At 43.1% G+C, this 18,990-nt stretch overlaps 1 protein-coding gene across 4 annotated transcripts in view; it reads right to left on the minus strand.

Moving 5' to 3' along the window:
• The window catches only part of EBF1 (EBF transcription factor 1), a 368,046-nt gene that overhangs the window by 38,134 nt on the left and 310,922 nt on the right, over window positions 1–18,990 (minus strand). The window lies entirely within an intron of this gene.

An 18,990-nucleotide genomic window follows, 5' to 3' on the forward strand; every position in this document is an offset into this window, starting at 1 on the left:
CACCCTGAACTCAAGTTCTCAGTGTTAAGGCCCTTGGAAGGTTTTTAATAGGTGTTAAGGATCACAATGACTACTTCTGGAGTTGTCAATTTAAGCACACTCTGAGGTCATATAAGACCCCTTTCCCAGCGATATCAAAGTGCTTTATAGACACCCTCTAACTGATTCCTTCAATATTCTCTTGACATAAATATCAAAAATTATTATTCCCAGTTGGAAGGTGAGAAACTGAGGCACAGAAAGATCTGGCTGCATAAAGCAGAGCAGAAGTGTTTTACTTACTATTCCAAGATGACTACTTTAAAATATACATACGTAACATATGTGTATACTGAGGAATCTCTATTTGCAGCATGTTGACAAGGCCTGCTACCAAACTGGGTTAAACTGTTCCTTTTTTACTAAATAGCTGTGAAACAAGAATCCAGCACCAGGAAGAATTTTTCTTTCCAGGCTCCTGATTCCATATAGGTGGACAGGTTGCTTGGCCTGATTTCTTTCCTCAAAGCTCAGCATGTCTACTGATGAGGACCTTTTGGGGAAGCCATTTTTGGGGAACCCATTTCGAACTTGCCCCACAAATGATCGAGAAACTGTGTTTTCTGTCTCACCAAGTTCTCCTAGGTCTAGGCTGAACTCTCAAAAGTTGATTTGTCTTTGGGGAAAAATAGACACAAAATGCCTTTGATATACATTAAACCAGCTTATTTCATACCACACCCAGTTGGTATTTTCTAAAAGATCCTTGGTGAGAAGTCACAGGCAGACGTAGAGCATCTCATGGTAAACGGACCCCTTCCTTGCCCCGGAGGGTCACCCTCTATCTAAAATGGAAATAGGTGGACGCGCCATAAATAGGGGGGGGTAGTGCTCTCTAACTGCAATCAAGTCGATGGGAGCACTGCCCTGGCGATTAAGTATGAAGTGCTCTGAACGGCTTGGCCTTCCGGGGACCTTAATTTAGATTTCCAAACGTGATGCAAGTTTAACACTAAAACTAAATCCCTCATGCAAACTGAAGCTTGAGGATCTTCATGACACTTTTTTTTTTTTTGGCTTTCAGTCATTTCCATTTTGGATTGTGTTAAAAAACTGGATCACATTTGAACAAGAAAAGGATGGTTTTCGCTGCGAAATGGATGATGGTGCTTGAGTAATGAGGCCCAACACACTGTTTTTCTTTCTTAACACTTAAGGATAAATCCATAATTTTCTTCCCTGCTGGCATATCTTCTGATATAGCAAGAGTAATATTCCCTCTATAATTGTTCTTCAGATTTCTGCCCAAAGAGTTTTTGACAATAACTGTTATCAAGGGGGTAAAATCACCCGGCCTGTCTGATAAACATGTTTTCTTGTGTTCCCACCCCAGCGAGTGCTTGACACCGTACTTTTATCACCCCGCTTGTGTTCAGAATAAGCTTAGAACAGCAATTGCTGGGGATAGGCAGGCGATAAACCGCATTGATTTAACACATCTTGTTTTCAATCATGCTTGGATTTTCTGAGCACGCATGTTTCCTGTACTCGGGCTTGTAGCTTTTATCTGACGAGCTGATCCCTTTTCACTGGAAAATGAACAGGTCGCACAATAAGACACGGTTTACTGGAACTTGAACACGCACCAGGGAAAGTATTTTAGATAAATACTGTCAGACATAGTGGAGCTGCATTTCAACAACACAATTGCTAAACAACAATACTTATTACCCTCCGAGAGCAAGCTCCGAGCAACTCGGGGCGCTCAGCGGGGACCGGCACGCGGGGCTGCGAGGCGGAGAAACCTCTGAGCCTGGCGCGGGCCCCGCGCGGCTCGGGCCCAGGTCCTGCTTGGGACTGTTAATGTCACAGTTTTATGAGGCAGCTCGCATCGCCTCTCCCACTGTTCGGAGTCATGTCGGCTAAGCCGGTGGACAGGTTTCAGAAGAGCTGGATAATGAAGCTACAGCAGAGCTCCGCAGACCATCAGGCGGGGAGGAGGGAACGCTCCCGAGAAAAGCGAAACAGAGGTGACTCCGAAGGACCCGCTGATTCCACTGATAAGACAGGACAGTGCTTGTGACTTGCAGGTATTGGGGGATTGAGTGATTATTTGGTAATATTTTAATGGAGTTGAAGAGGCTTACGACAAGTAGGCCGTGGAGAGAGCTGCAAGGGGCCATGTGGGGAAGCCGAGGCATTTTACCAGCCTGAGCTCCAGCCTAAACAGCATCTTGATGCAGGATGAATGAAGTCAGCCTCTCCAGGCCTGACCCAGCCTAAGCGATGATCATCGCTGCATATCACTAACCTCAGACTCGGCCAGGAAGCCTCCCCTACTGAACATCAGCATCTGGGTCCCTCTCCTTTGAGCTTTTACATACATGTTAATTATTATTTCATCCACTGTCTACTCCAGAGCTTTTCAAACTCTCTCTGTTCACAGCACCTTGAGCATCTCAGCAATCTGTGCTCAGTGCCTCTGAGCCACAAGATATACACCAAGAGGTTCTGTTTATTAAGTACTTAATGTCCAAACAGCTTAATGTTTATATTCTAACAACTCGGTAGTCGTTTGAAAAAAATACAAAGAAATTGTAAGAAGAAATATATATATGGGCTGTGTTCTACTCTTAGGCACTGCCCAGCTTCCTAAACCTTGGAATAAGATTAGACATCACTACCTTCTTTCCTATTATTCCACATTGGTTTTCACATGACACTTCCTTCTGGCAGCAGCAACTGTTGAAAACTCAGCTTTGCTAAGCTGTGACACCATCCATGGGAATGCAATGCAATCTAGTCTGGAGCTGGGAACAAGCTGGAACTAGTGTTGTGTGGTATCTGACAGACTTACAGTATCACCAGTTTTCCTCAAATCTGAAACATTTTATGGCACCCCCGTAAGTTGGCAGGGACACCTTGGTGTATAAGCTTAGGGAGCGTGGATCCACTCAGAGGCATAGAATTAATTAAGTGCTAAGATGCTACAAGGATCCACTGTATTAATTCATTGTGTCTTTTCTTCTCTTAATAATCATTATAACAGCAGCAAGCAGCTAACACTTCCTAATGACTTACTATGTAGCAAGAACTTTACATGGATTAACCTATCTAACCTTTACCACAACCCTAAGGACATTCCCATTGTTCAGAGAAGGAAAGTGAGGCTCAGAGGTGTTAGATATCTTGCCTAACTCCACAGGGCTGATGAGTGAGAGGCCAGAGATTTAAACCCGGCAGTGTGCCTACCAAGCCCTGCTCTTGACCTCTTTGCTAGAATAACCAGGCTAGGACAATCTAGAGGCCTCCAGAATAGGTCTATGATAACTTTGGCTCACAGGACTTTCCTAATGCTTTTCTCGCTCCCCGTATCCCCTTCTATCCTCAATCTGGTCTAGTGCTTCTCTTTGTCTTAACTTACGTCCCATGGAAACCTTGGTCTCCTACTCCAGACCTCATCTGACTTCCACTTCTCTAACAGTGCACTCCTCTTCCCTTCGCTCGAACCCTTTCAGAGTAAAACAGCCAGGTTTGCATCTAGGCTACATTACTGACCAGCTGTGTGCCTTTTGGAAAAGTCACCTTCTTTAATTCCTCCTGATCTGAAAAGCAAAGATGTGATGGGGTACTATTTGTACAGTGCTGAGCATATAACAAATACTCAACAGGCAGTTGTTATCACTGAGAATAGCTGCCCATGCTAGAAATAGGGGCCGATGTGGCGAACACAGGACGAATTATGCATGCTACATATTCCCTACTCTCAGGGACCTCCAGAGTCTTGAGGAGCAGGAAGCCATAAACAGAATTCTAAAACCATGTGATAAATCCAATAGGAGGAGGTAGAATTCTAGGAGAACATCAAATATACTTCACTTGTTTTGGGGGCTCAGCCTTTCCTTTCCCACTTACACTAATTTGAAATCACAGTTCAAAGAATTCCGCCACTTCTGGGCCTCACATAGTAAGTACCCTGAAATAGAACTCTATTTGTAGTAGGACACAATTGTTTTAAAACAATATAAATTTGGTTAAAACAATATTAAAACAATATAATTTTGTAAAAACAATATAAACAATATAAAATGGAAATAAAAATAGGTAGAAGACACCTAATTAAGATGGGATTCTTTCCCAGACTTGGGATGTTTTACATTATTTAATTAATTTGATAAAATAGGATGCTTGCTGTATACGAGGCTGTGTGCTTAAGAAGAGAAAGGCAGGCAGGCAGGCAGGCAGGCAGGCAGGAAGGAAGTAAGGAAGGAAGGGAGGGAGGGAGGGAGGGAGGGAGGGAGGGAGGGAGGGCAGTGCAACACAGGTCTGGTTTCTGTGCACCCCCAGCTGGAGATGATTCCATTTGAAACACCCTTCCAAGCACTGTGAGGTGCCCTTGAAGGGTGCACACTCCAGTGTGGAGACAGGCCTGTAAGCTAATCAAAAAGATGCGAACAGCAGCATTACTAATGTCCTGATAGCGTACTGTACAGAAAGAAAAGATAATTCTTTATAGTGGAGTCAGGGAAACATTTACCAAACAGGTCATATTTCAGCTGGGCACGTGAGGATAAATAGGATTGTTCCACTGAAAAGGGAAAAGCATTTCAGGTCAAAGGAACAGCATGAGTGAAGGCACAGACACAAAAGGACGTGATGTACTCAAATAAGGTTGGATAGTACAGTTTGGGGAGAGGATAGCTTATATATAGAGTGTAGGGTGTTGAGGAATAACCATGAGTGACAGTACTGGCCTTGAATGCCTTGGTAAGAACCCTAGCTGGTAGGCAACAGGGAGCTATTTAAGGTTTTCCATGTCATAAGAGTGGCACAGTCAGATCTATAGTTCAAAGACATAACCATAAGAGTCTAATAAAAGATGGGTTTTAAAGTCAGTACTATTGCAATAATCCAAATGGCAAATATTTGGAAGACCACTAATGATGAGGTGGTCTTGGAGGAGAAGGGAGATCTTAGAAATGCTTTAAAATAGAATTTACATGACTTCAGTAACATGTTCAATGTGAGGGGTTAGAAAGTATGGAGGATGACTCTGGCACTTCTACTTTACCTGCCTGGATGCAAGAAGAAAAGTATGTATGGAAGGAAAAAGTCACGAGTTCAGTTTCAGACATGCTTAATTTTAAATGCCAATACGTTTACAACCACTTAAAAATGTTCAGTAGACAGACAGCAATTAAAGAACTGAAACTGAGAAAAAAGACCAAGGATGGAATTAGGGTTATGGCCAAGATATAGGTAACAACTTAGACCACTGGTGTAAGAAGAGAACCAAGGATGGACAGTGCTACAGGGAACACCGACAGGTAAGGAATAGAGAGAGATTTGGAGAGAAAAAGGAGAGAGGTGGGTCAAAAAAGTAGAGCGAATACCAGGAGAGAATGTCACTGAAATTAGGTGGGGAGCTTACAGGAAAGGGGTTGTCCACCTTGCGGAGCTGGGTAATCGGCCAGGAGAGGTCTGAGGAGAAGCTTTCAAATCGACCATCCCAAGATCATTAATGTAGGTGTTAGCGACTGCAGAAGACTCACAGGCGCTTGAACCCAGAGGACCTGGCTGTCTTTTGTCTCACTCAGTAGCCCCCGTACGAAGATCTGAACACTCCCAGTGAGTAAGGGTTGCTGGCAGATCTGTTTGCCCAACTGAAGCTAACTAATGACAAGAGGTGTATAAGAGAGTAGAGGACACTCAATCCCAAGGAAAAGTGCAGAGCTCTAGGGGCCCTGAGACAAAAGCTACGATGCCAAGTTCACCTTTAGATTTGAACAATTCCTGTTAGACTACGAAGAGTGAGGATGAGAGGATTTTTCCATGGCTCTTGGTTCTTTCTGCTCCCAATCTTGATGCCTCTCTTTTAAGAAGTGTATGGAACCACAATGAGGTTCCTGAGGCACCCCAATGAGGTTCTATTGCTTCTAACCCACCCTAGATTTGGACTTGTAGGCCTGGGTCTCCTGGTTACAAAATATTGACAAAATACATTCGTATATATAACCGGAATGTAATCGTCTCCTTTGGATGTTGGTGGTCTTACTATCAGTCCCTGATGACTTACAATCGATAGCTGTTTAGTTAAGCAATTCACTTGTTTTGGAGTAACCGTCATTGTGTGGGCAATGGGTATGTGGCCACTTCCGCAACAAGGCCACGTCTCCTGACGGAGGGAACGTTACAATCACACATTCGTTGCTATTAGCTCATGAGATTCTGGAAACCAATTTTGAAAAGCAAGTAATAAAGCACCACATAAAAAATAATGGTGTAATTACTTCTTGGTCAGGTTAAACCTACTGTGACGATAAAAACCAAAGGGATCAGCAAGCATCTTAAGCGGGTTTGCTGTAAATCTGACACTGGTTCTGACCTTCGGCGAAGAAAAGGCGCGCACCTACCCACCTAAGCCAGGTGCACAGAAGGCCCTTTGTGCCACATGCCTTTACAGAATCTCTGTTTGAAGAGCTGTAATGACTTTATCCCAGTAATGCCTATGTCATTTCTCCAGAGCTAAAGAGAATGGATCCTTCCCTAAATTATCAATCCATTTGAGTTTAGCACCCTCCTCTCCCAAAAAAGGGGCAGGATTTAGAAATTGTGTCAGAGAGCAGTGACCATGCTGGTACAATATGGTCTCTAGATGTAGAGGACAGAGAAGAAAGTGGGAGGTCTATTGGGAACATGAACCACACTATCAAGGAGGTGAAGGGAAATGCTGGCTATTGCTGTCGATCTCTGAGCAAACACTCTGGCAACCCACTAATGCAACCCAAAGGAAGAAACCAGCCTCCACTTTCAGGCTGTGGTCTTCCACTTCTCATCCCTAGTGCCCGAGAGGCTACCCCGGTCTCTGTGAAATATCATGGGCACGTGGTTATAGGAGCTAGGAGAGAGGCTTAGCCAAAGTTAGCCAGGAACTGTTAGGAATGGCATGGCACATTCCACATTCAGGGATGACTAACTTCTCATTGGTGCTACTTTTGGGTACTTTCAGCTCGTGGGAAGAGATGCAGTTGATACCTGTTTCTAAGACTTGCAGAATGCTCTCCTAAGGTACAGGCATTAGGGACAGACTGTCTGACCGGCTGCTGCTGAAGAAGAGTCTTAGTCTCCTGACAGGGCCACAATGGGCTAATTTTTACTAATAAAAGTGACTTGTATGGTTAAATTCTTAATGACAGAAACTCGTATGGAGAGGCAAGTTCTCTTGTACATTGATGGTTGGTTAGAAAGGAGGAGAGCTTTTTGGAGGGCAAACTGGTTATCTATGGGTGGAGAGGATGGCAGACTAAGTTCAGAGACCCAATCAAGTTCTAAGGCATCCTGCAAAGCAGGCCCTGGGGCCACACAAACCACTTCTAAGAACTCTTATTTTTCCACAGGGGCCCAGGCCCACATCAGCCACACCAGCCTTGTCAAACTTCAGAAATGCTGTTGTGTTTCCTGCTCGGACTCCCTCAGGCTCCCTTCTTCCCCCAAACTGGAACTAGAGACTAAAATTCTCCAAACTGAATCTTCCAATTAATTCCCTCTAAATTAATGGGTGCGATGGAGCAGCTAACAATGAATAATAAATGGAAACAAGGAAAGAGAGCGACCTTCCTTCCGCATGCTCGCTCTCCAGCCTGCCGGCCCCTATTGGAGGCTGGTGAATTTGAGAGGCAATGAAAAATACATATTTAACTCCATCTGTGAAATTCACTTTGCCCGAGGCCATGGTGTCAGATATTGTTTCTGGGTTTTTCAGAGGGCCGGGACATATCTGCGGGGGCAGAGAGCCCAGGCTTGATAAACTGCTGACCTAGTCCCAGATGGAAAAATTCTATCATTATATCGGGACAATAGGTATTGTGACCCTTTAAGAGCAAAATCAAACATAACGGATTGCATTTTTCAAAAGCTACCAACACAACTTTGAGGTAATAATACATTTTTCTAAGTCTCCTTTCTAACTCTGGAATTAACAACCTGATCTTGATGTGGTCAGAGAGGGGGGGACAAAAACACACCCACTCAATCAACTTCAGAACTTTATTGCTACAAAGATCTTTCCTTTAAAACAACAACAACAACAATGCAACCAAGCTTTGGAGACCCTAAGTGATAAGAGCAAGATCAAACACCTAGTTAACGGCTCACTCAGAACAAAAGCTCAAATGCTGGACCCAACCCGCCCCAGGTCCCCTGCATCAGTCCTCCACGGAAGCCTCGTTTAAAATAAAATGATCATGTATTAAGAAGTGGTACTCAGCATTTTCCTTTTGTTGACATTTTTTTTCCTTCAACACCCCAAGCAGTAGATATTCCTATTTCACAGACGAGAAAACTGAGGCTGTTAGTGTCGGGGTGAGGCGTAGGCAGGCAATGAAATGAAGTGTGGTTAAATTACACCTATGGGAAAGGACATCCAACCTACCCCCCTTCAGATGACAACATCTTCATTACAAGATCCACCTCTTATAACTGCTGGTCATTTCAAAGCCCAAAGGCCCTGCATTTTAGAAAAGGGACACTAAATGCAGCGAAGGTCAACAAAAGCTCCCAGGATCCTGAAAGTGTCATGGAGCACGTGCATGAAGTGTCCACAGTCTTTGTTTTTTGTTTGCCAATCTCTCTTCAATTCTGTTTAGCAAAAAACCCTGGGACTAAACACACTGAGCTCTGACTTCACCTATTCTTGTAATGGAGACGTGCTAAGAATTCTAATTGATGCAAGTTAGAAGGTTCCGGAGACTGTGCTCAGCACTCTGTTATATGCCATTAATTCTTAGCTGACCCTGTGAAATCTGTACTGTTATCATCACCATTTTGACAGATAAGGGAAGACCCTGAGGATGCCGGGTCCTGCCCACGGCCCACAGCGGTACGAGCAGAGCCGGGGTTTGAACCTGGGCAATCAGTCTCCAGCACCCACCCACTTTCCTACCTTTGCACTGCAGGGCCCCTGGGGAAGCATTTAGTGAATACATGGGAAGAATGGTGTTATCTTTCCCTTCAGGCCAACACACAATAAAACAAGTGATAAAAGATGCCTCCAGCAAACTCTCCAGCTCCGACTTGAAAATACAAATGTATATCCATGTGTGTTACAGAAAGACTTGATTCCAGGAAGGCGTACACTTAAAAAGGGACACTTTCCAAAATGGACCACACTTAAGCCCCAAAACCATTCTCTAGGAGGTGTCCGGTGGTGATGTCACCCATAACAAGATGAGAAATGACACACGCTTCTCCATTGTCACCTCCCAGCCTGTTTAATCCCGCCTGGCAAGTTTTCCTTAATCAAGCGGCTTGAAAATGGTGTGGAACCTGGAGGCAGGTCGGTAACGTTAAGGGGTGGGATTCTGATATGCTTTCTTCATTAACTGCTCGCAGCCCAGAAATGAGAAGCAAGCCTCTTCTCCTGGGGAGTCTTTTAACTGAAAAACTCATCTTAACTGAATGCACACATCGGTTAAGTATCTTCTGATTCACAAACCATGAATGCCCCATTTTCAGAGTGTCTCCTCTTCTTTCCGGCTTGTCAAAAGGCTGGCACTCTCCAGGCTGTGCTTAGAGGAATGTGAGATTCAGCAGGAATGGGAAGGGGACAGGAGGGGGGCACTAAGCACTCATCTTCCCAAGCAAAGGAGCATTCTGGGGCTGAGCAGCGAGAACAGCAAATAATGCTGCCCTTGCAAAATTGACATCCTCCCATCACTGCTCTGAGCCAATTGCAAGGGATTCGCAAATAATGCCATTCTGCCCTCTGAATGCCAGTTAAGCAGGCTTCGAATGTGCCTACGGAGAGAAGACAAGGCTTGCAAATAGTCTGGTGGGTGTAAAGGGGGGGGATAATGATAAAAGAAGTGGCGGGAGGGAAAAAACTAATTGCACATTTCTCTCCTGAAATATTTGGCCTGTTTCAAAGTTCCACTTTTCTTTCTCTCTCCAGACAAAAAAGATCTTAGCAGGGGCTTGAGCTGTGTCCCCAGAAGAGTCCCATAGTACGGCAAGTCCCCGTGGAAGGGATCCGAGATTGACTGCCCTCTGTGCCGGGGCAGCGAGCCTCTCCAGGGAGGGTCCTGCCAGCTGGACCCCTCACTGAGCACGCAGCCTTTTGAAGTCTGGAGGGTCTCTGACGAGGAAGACTTTTATAATTAGTCTTGGTAAAAAGATACGAGCGTAGTTAAGTTCTTACTGCATGGGGAACTCTTTGGGCTCTGTTGAGGTGTGTGTGTTTTTAATTGTCATGAAAATATTAGAAACCATCAGGAAGATCCACTTCCCAAAGTATGCAATGCCATCTTTTAAACAGTCTGACTATGCTTTTGAAATAAACTCAGAATCCAACCATGTTCCCTTTGGCCAAGATTCTAAAATTAATGATGACTTATAATTCTGTGAACACAGAAAAGATATTCCTGACTCACTGCAGCCCCAACCTTGGACTTTGGTGTTGAAGGGACCAAGTCAGGTCATTTGCATCCAAGACCAGCCACTCTACAGTGTTGGTAGGAAACAATGTGAAAGGAGGGTCCAGTACACCTGCTAGAAATGCCATTAGATGTGACATAAGCCAATAAGCTTCCATAGAGTTTAGGCTTTGGAGGAAAGAAAATAACAGTATTACACGAGGGAGATAAACACACACTGAATAACAGCAGTTATGAGTTTCCTTTACGTGGCAGGAATATTTTCTTGGCCGTGGAATTCAGAATGTCAACAAGGGAGGCTGGGCATGCCAATTCTGAGTTTCGGTAGCCTGCCAGAATATTCAGAGGTCTGGGCAAGGTGAACTAACTTTCCCACGTTCGTGCTGAAGGAGAGGTGCTGTTGACTTGTTCCAGTCTGACAATTAAATTATCTTCCCTCATGACAACACCAACAGTGAAACTGTAGAGAGAGGGCCCCTTTTATAGTCAGCACCATGGGGCACTGGGTTTCATTTCCCTTTGGACCATGAGGCTGTGGTTAGTGTCACACCAGTGAATCCAACATCAATCCTCTACCTAAAATAGTTTCATAAAAGCCAGAGAGAGGATGAGCATAAAGGAGGCACGCCCAGCTGCGGGTATATAAACACTGAAAGAGAAAATAGAATCAATTCTATAAGCAAGTCAAATCTTTTGGAGGGGTCATTAAAGACCTACATTTTAATATTTAAACAACAGAATATTTACTGAAATATCAGATCAATTCTTAAAGGAGGGCTGGTCCCATGGGAGTTTATTTGTGGTCCTCCGTCCAATGTCCATTAGACAGGGTCCCTGTCTCTAGTAGAGCGGATTCAAATAAATTCTAAGAGAGGAAATAGATTCCATTCTCTCTGTTTACTTTATTACTATTGATTTCTGAATTCCCTCCAATCTCCTTCCCAACCGAGCAGATAATATACATTTAGTACCAAAGGTAATTATCCAAAATGAATCCAGTTTGCAGCTGGGTGATAAAAAGAGAAAGGACACTGATAGATTAAGCTCTTATACATTAAAAAGTATGGCTGATTGTATTAATATATACTAGAGTTTTAATATGCTCACTTTATGGCCAGATAGAATTTCCTAGGCTAATCGTGAGTTCGTTTGTACACTTGGACATATTTTACTCCCACTATTCTATATTTTACAGCATTATTTTATAGTGCAAATACTAAAATAATAAAAAAAATCATTTCAAAGAATGTTTTTTTAAAAGTCTATCTTCTACAAAAGGGAAGTACTGAGAATTTTTTTTTAAATATTCAAGGAGGGTTAGGACATTTAGGTGCCAGAAATGACAGTGGTTTTTAAGCATTGAAGTTAGAAAAAAATAACAAGTCATGTATCATTTTAAGAGCATATAAAACAACTTAAATATCCAACAGTGGAGGAATGGGTAAGTAAATTTAGTAAATCCACACTGTGGGAGATTATGCAGCCTTTAACATTATGTTTATGAAGGTTTAATGCGTGGGAAAATGCTCAGCAGGCTGTGTGAAAAAAGCAGGATATAAAACTGTGTGTGTATGTATATACACAGTATAACCACAAATATGAAAAATGTTTATATGTATTTGTTATACATAGAAAAAATATGAAAGAAATGTATGAAAATGTTAGCAGCAGTTATCCCTGGATGATCTCTTATTCTATCCTATTTTGCTCCAGATTTTCTATAATAATGTAATCACCATAATGACATAAACCTATAATGGAATATCTAAACAAGTGAGAGGGAGATGGACAGATGGACAACTTGGATTGGATGAAAGGCCTGACACAACCTTCATTTGCTCCAGACTCCATGTGATCTGAGAGCAGTCACATGCGAGGGCTTCTGCTGGCTCCTCTTTGAGAACCTGCCCATCTGCAAGCAGGCTGAGTTCTCTGCAGAGTCCGACCAGATGTGTCCAGGTGTTGGACACTCAGGCTTCAGCACACTTTTAAGTACATGGTGTAGAAGGTATATGGTTGCATAAATATTGAAATACTTGTGAAAGACAGCACAGAGGAGCAACAGATTCTGGAGCAGCACAGCCTGGCCTGACTATGGCTTTTCTATTTACCACTTGACTAACTCTGGCTAATGACTTCATAGCTCTGTGCCTCAGTTTCTTTATCTGTAACATCAGCACAATAAAATACCTGCTTCATAGAGATGTTAGGGGGTTAAATGAGTAATACAGGGGTGGGTGAAAATTGGTATGCAGTTGTAAGTATGCGAAACACGGAGTTTATTCTTGTAGTATTTACACATTAACTATTGTTATTATTTATTATTATTTACCTACTTTTGCTCACCCCTGTATTTGTAAAACTCTTAGAACAGTATGGCACATGTAAATTCTTAAAATATTTGTTAAACAAAATAAAGTTTTGACTTGTCCTAATCAGAATAAAGTTACAAATTAAGAAATGGGTATGGTAAAAATACCTGTAAAACATCTGAGCATGTATAAGATTTTTGATAAGCTGATCTGGGGCAGGCGTGTAATTTTCTGTTGAATGTAAGGCAATTCTCAGAACTGTGACAGTTTTAAATGGTTTTCTGTACTTGTCAAAACTCTGTCCATCCATGCACATCTAGAACACTGATGCTGCTGCTGAGGTTTACTGGAATACTTACCATGTACCAGTTCTCTTTGAAGTGTTTTGTTTGCTACTCTATAGTTAGACTCTAACATAAGACCTAGAACTAAATAGGTGTTCAATAAATGTCTACTGAGTGAAAAATGGATGAAGTACATCACCATGTCTGCAGCAAGTTGTCCAGATACAGGCATATTTCCTCAAAGGGAAATATTAAGAACTAGAGTTGAATCATTCAATTTCCCAGGATCTAAAACTTTTCACTGTTATAATATGGAGACAATGAGATGGCAATGTCAAAATAGCAAAGGTATGAGAAAACTAGTTAATCTAAGAAAAGTGCCACTCAGCACTCCAAGGATCCTCCTCCTGGGGGACCCGTAATGATGAAGGGAACATTGGAAGTTGAGATAAGACAGCAACAGCAGCACCAACAAACAGAAATAGTGCATCTCACTGGTTCTCTGTTTTTCTCTGTGTGTGTGTGTGTGTGTTTCCTACCAGGTAGAACGTGACAAGAGAATGTCAAAGCAACTGAAATCAAAGACAATACTTGAAATAACAGAATATAATGGTAAATTTTACTGTAATACACTTCAGTATTAAGAAAGAAAAACAACTATTTTTAGATGCCCATTGTTTTCTATGTGTTCCAGTTACTCCCCATGTGTCTAGTCTTTAAATTCACAGTGAAACTTTCAGCATTTTGAGGAGCTCTGGGTTTCAAAGAAACAAAAGAGAAGTGAGAGATCCCATGGTTGTAAAACCTTGATAAGTTCTCAGTGCCACTTTATTCAAATGTGGAACTGCTCAAACCACACAGATAATTATAGATAACCAGACTGTAACTGTTTTATTGCTTCTTTTCCCCATAAATTTTAATTTTGAAAAGTTAAGTGAAAAATGTGGTTTCAATTTACTACAAATTGCACACAATTTGGTTTTAACAAGAAAATAGCAAGAAAGGGTATGTTCTTTAAAGTGAATTATGAACTAGAGTTTGTTTTCGCTCACTCGACGCCGCAAAAATAATAAAGCACAAAATTTTGAAACGCTGCCTTGCAAAATGGATATCGTGAACTGCAGTAAGAAAAGCATAAAGTAATTTTTGTTTTAATCTAAACACGGTTTAAGCAATCTAACAAGATAATACAATTGAGCTAGTCTTTCTCCCTCTGGTGAAACAAGCTAAAGCTAAGAAGGAAAGGAAAGGAGAGCGAAGGGAAGCGGGAGCAGAGGCTGACACTGTACGACAGGAAGTCCCCCCACTAGAAAGGGCTGCTCGCAGCCCCGTCCCCTCTGCCACCAGCCACCCAAGAGCTATTACAACAATTAATACCCGAGCCCCTGAGACGGACACCTAGAGACGGAACAAAAGACAAGAAAGAGCCCTTTAATGGAAGGAAATTACAGGCCTCTGCGGGGCCTGGCTATGGCCTAGGCTTTGACCAACATGCCTTCTCTTTGCAAGGCCGCGGTCACTGCCCCGCGCCGTGTGCCCGCCGCCCCGAAACCACCAGCTGGAACGCGAACAATGGAATCCATCACCCGGCTGTTTTTTCTCCTTTGTGCCAAACTTGGGTTGAATGTACTCTTTTTATTCCTTAAATTAACCACTGCTTTCACCTTATTAGCAATGGAGACTATTTTTATGTGATGGGCAGAATAAATTGTTCTGAAAATAAACAATTTCATTATAATTGTCTATCTCCATTGAGCGAACTCCCCAAGGTCCATGTTGCTTCACAGAACCACCATGGCTTTGTCAAATTTCTACTTCCAAAAATGTTTACTTTCAGACACGCTGTGGCAACCGCAAAGATTACCTGGACTTTGTTAGACCAAATGGTAACATGAGTACCCGATAGAATGTTGTACCCTGAGGCTTTCTTTTTTTGGCCAAAATGTAGTATTTGCTAATATTTTTCTATCTGGGGCTGAAGTCGCAAGAGTGCCTCGGACTGTTAGAACACTAAGTTCTGACTTATGAAGGTCCAGCAATAAACTGGGACTTGGCAAACTTGAGGTATTACTCATTGACTAGTAATCCGATTAGTCAAAACTGCAAACTTCTGGTCAACTGCATTTTTTTACATATTACTGCACGAAGCTCTGAGGTTCACCATCTAAAATGTCTTTTGAAGGCATCCCAATCACCAAGAGGGGATTTACTGTCTTGGAATATAAAAGCCAATGTTTCCTGCCCGAAAGTCAGTAAATCTTTGGTGTTGGTGAAAGGCCATTCCCTCCCTACCTATAATGCTCATGTTAGGCAACCCTCAGACAACAATGACCTTTCATTGAGCACAGTCCTGGCTGAGCACAGTTTTCCCATGCATCTCAGCCCTAACTGTTCAACTGATGTGTAGTCAGATCAAAAAGATGGTACGGTGAAATGGGAGGATTTCATAGCAAAACGCTAAAAAAAACTGCATTTAGCTAGAGGGGCATCTGGAGAGGGAAGCAAACAAGAAGGGTTACTCATAAATCAAGGCTGAGGTATGCCTCATGCATTTATTCTTTGAAAAAGCTACCCATAAAAGCCCCTCCACCTATGCCTCCCACTCTCAGCCTTGTTTCCAAATCTCTAACATCAGATCAAAAACACCATCCTTACCTGACAAGACCCCCAAATATTTGGTCCATTGTTATAAGCACCTGTTGCTCTCTGAGAAAAAGTGTCTGGATGACACTGGGGAAAGGTATGAAACTCTACTCACTTCAATGCAAGTAACATGTCCTACTCAAAACCGAATTCAGGTGAATGTACAGGACTTTCCATAGCAAAGTAAGATAAAAATACCCTAAATACTCTCAAATCTCTCATGTGGGCAAAGATAAGAGGGCAAATGACGAGCTTGGGAAAGTATCTGAATGTGGATTCTGGAAAACTGCTGAACATATCCTAACTAAGAGATCAAAAGAAAGGGAGATAATGGATGGGGCAGAGTTTTGCTTACAGTTTCTTGTATCATTTCCACATATGACGTCAGCCCATTTTTAAGATGAGGATACTCAATGGCAACGGGAGAAAACAGAAGACTGGAATTCAAAGGGATCTTACACCCTCCGTCGCCTTGGCAAAGCCCCCTGGTCCGAGTTCCCTGAACTCCCAGGCTGGGCTGCCCCGCCACGGCCATTCACCTAGCGTCTTGTCACCTTGCTTGGTATCGTATGCCCACACAGCCTGCCCTCTCTTCATGGTTTCTCTGCACACGAATCATGTTTGTATCGAGGAGCCTTGGCACCACACTTGGCACACAGTGACGTTTACTAAAAGGCAGACCGAAACTCAAGGAAACAACAGACTTCCTTCTGCTTTAGGAAGTTCATTTTCTTTTTAAACCCTTAAACCCTTCTTGGAATTAGTTAGTTAGTTATAGATCTAGAGGTGAGAGAAAGGACAGGAATGTGAGGGCATTTTTGAGATATTGGATGGACCTGAAATTCTCACAGAATTTTCTTAAACGCTGAGACTTGTAAGAGACCTAGTACAATGCCTGGCACAAAGCAGGTGCCCATTTATCAGCTGGGCACACACATACCCTTGAGGAAGGCAGAGGGGGAGGACCTTATGGAAAATAGTTTCCCTGGGGGAGTTGGGAGAATCTCTGTGGAGACGGACAAGGGCGTTTGGGACAGGGTTACCAGTGCAAGTGGACACAAGCACCAAGTATGCAAACCATAGCTTGGTAAGAGGTCACCTAACAGTCCCCTAAGACTCTAAGTGAAAGAGAGCTGGTGGCTTTCCTATTAAAAAAAGCAAAGTGTGAAATCAGTGGGCTCTTTCTAAGGCTCTTTTCCTGACATTTCTAACCTGGCCAACATGTCTATGGCATTTTAATAGCTTAGAAAACTTAGTAGCAAACCTTAGTAAGTTTTGGAATCGACCCAGAGTCCTAACTTACTGAGCGTGTTGTGCCCTCGAAGTGCACTCCCACTGTCCGGTCCTGGTCTGAGACCCGAGCTCTCGCCTGGCAGGCTCTTTCCCTTTGGCCAAATCTCAGCCACAGCTAACCTTTCCCAGCCTCTGGAGACAAGCACTTGGGCTGCCTTCTGACCAAGTGTGAGATAGTTATTTTCTGCTGATGAGATAGGCTCCAGAGCCCGTCCCAGGACAATCAGTCATCTTGGCTGGTTGACTCCAGGCAGAGGCAGATGAAACTGGGAGATTCTAGATCAATGGATTTGTTTTGTAAAAGTCACTGAACCCTATTGAGGCAAATTCGATTATTATTTTTTTCTTTCTCTTTTTTATTGAATGATTTACTCCTTTTTTGCATTGCGTTGACTATTTTGCTCAAATGCTTTCCTTATTAAAAATAATTTCCTCAAGTGTAAACACAATAGCTTCTGAATTCTCTTTTTATTCACCTACCATCAATCCATCCATTCAACATACTGAACTTTTTACTCTCTGCTGGGCATTGTGCTTAAGGTGATCAAAATGCAAGCTCTATTCTTCCATCTGTCTATTTTTTTTTCATTCCTCAATAAATATAAATAAAGACAATAGAGAATGAGTGAACTAAGTAACGAAGAGAGCAAGTCCAAACAGGAAAAACAAGCAGCGTGAAATTCATGCAAGGGACAGAGTTTGAATGTTTGTATAAGTATGAGGAAATTCTCCCACCGATCTAAAACGTGGGCACTCAGTGGCCACTAATTCCTGTGTCCTTGAGGCTGAAGGTGGAGATAGACTCACGGGTACAGGAAACAGACTGACAGCTGTCAGAGTGGAGGGGGTGGGGACTGGGTGAGAAGAATGGAGGGATTAAGCAGAGAGAGAAAAGCGAAAGACTGACGGACACAGACAACATTACGGCCATTGCCAGAGGGTGGGGTGGGGCAGACAAAAGGAAAGGGGGGATAAATAATGATGAAACGAGGCTTGACTTGGGGTGGCAGACACATAATGCATTATACAGATGATGTGTTATAGAACTGTGCACCTAAAACTGAAACCTGCATAATTTTTTTTTTTAAATATATCTTTATTGATTTCAGAGAGAGGAAAGGAGAGGGAGAGAGAGAGAAACATCAATGATGAGAGAGTCATTGGTCGAGCCCACAACCCGGGCATGTGCCCTGACCAGGAATCGAACCCCGATCGCCTGGATCCTAGGTCGATGCTCAACCGCTGAGCCACGCCCGGCTGGGCATGAAACCTGTATAATTTTATTAATCAATGTCACCCCAATAAATTCAAAGAAGAAACAAACAAACAAATAAACAAACAAACAATCGGTGAGAATTTTCTGTAAAAAGCTTGACTTCTCACCCAGATGCTCAGAACAGAAGACAAAGTGGGCTCTTCCCAGATACCCTGTCACCCTCCACGGGCTGGACTGCAGGAATGCTGGGCTCAGCGCCCACCCGGAGGCTGGCATGGGACAGACGGGAAGCCACGAGCCCGCTCACAGAACTTGAAGGCAGGAAGGGGCCTCAGTGGCAGTTAGGCCTTAAGAGGGGATGCATCCTACCTTCTCTAAAGAAAGGTAACCCACAACAATCGTTACAATCCGTCTTAGCTGCCTCCCTTTCAGGCTTACCCTATATATTTTCATTTCTGCATCAAGTAAGACCACTAAATGTCTCTCGTTCTAATAGTCACTGAGGAAAGTATGGGATGGAGTGAAATTTGAAGAAATGAGACCCATCAGGCGCTCATCTCCATGAGGGCGGGACGGTACCCGTCTCACACACGGGATCCCCGGTGCTCGCATATGGACGATGGTTAGTATCTGCTGAGTGGATGAATGATGAGGCCACAGAGCAGCACCTCACGTGACCTTTGTGCCTAAATGCTAAGGACAATGCTATATTCTCAAGAGCCTGCTGTCAGAAGCCAGTCTGCACTCACATCCCGGTTCTGCCACCTTCCGGTCGTGACCCTGAGCAAGTTCTTAACTCCTCTGCTAGTCAGTTTCTTCATGTGGTAAGTGGG

The sequence above is a fragment of the Miniopterus schreibersii genome (genome assembly GCF_964146895.1).
Source record: "Miniopterus schreibersii genome assembly, chromosome: 4".
In the NCBI taxonomy this organism is placed as follows: domain Eukaryota; kingdom Metazoa; phylum Chordata; class Mammalia; order Chiroptera; family Miniopteridae; genus Miniopterus; species Miniopterus schreibersii.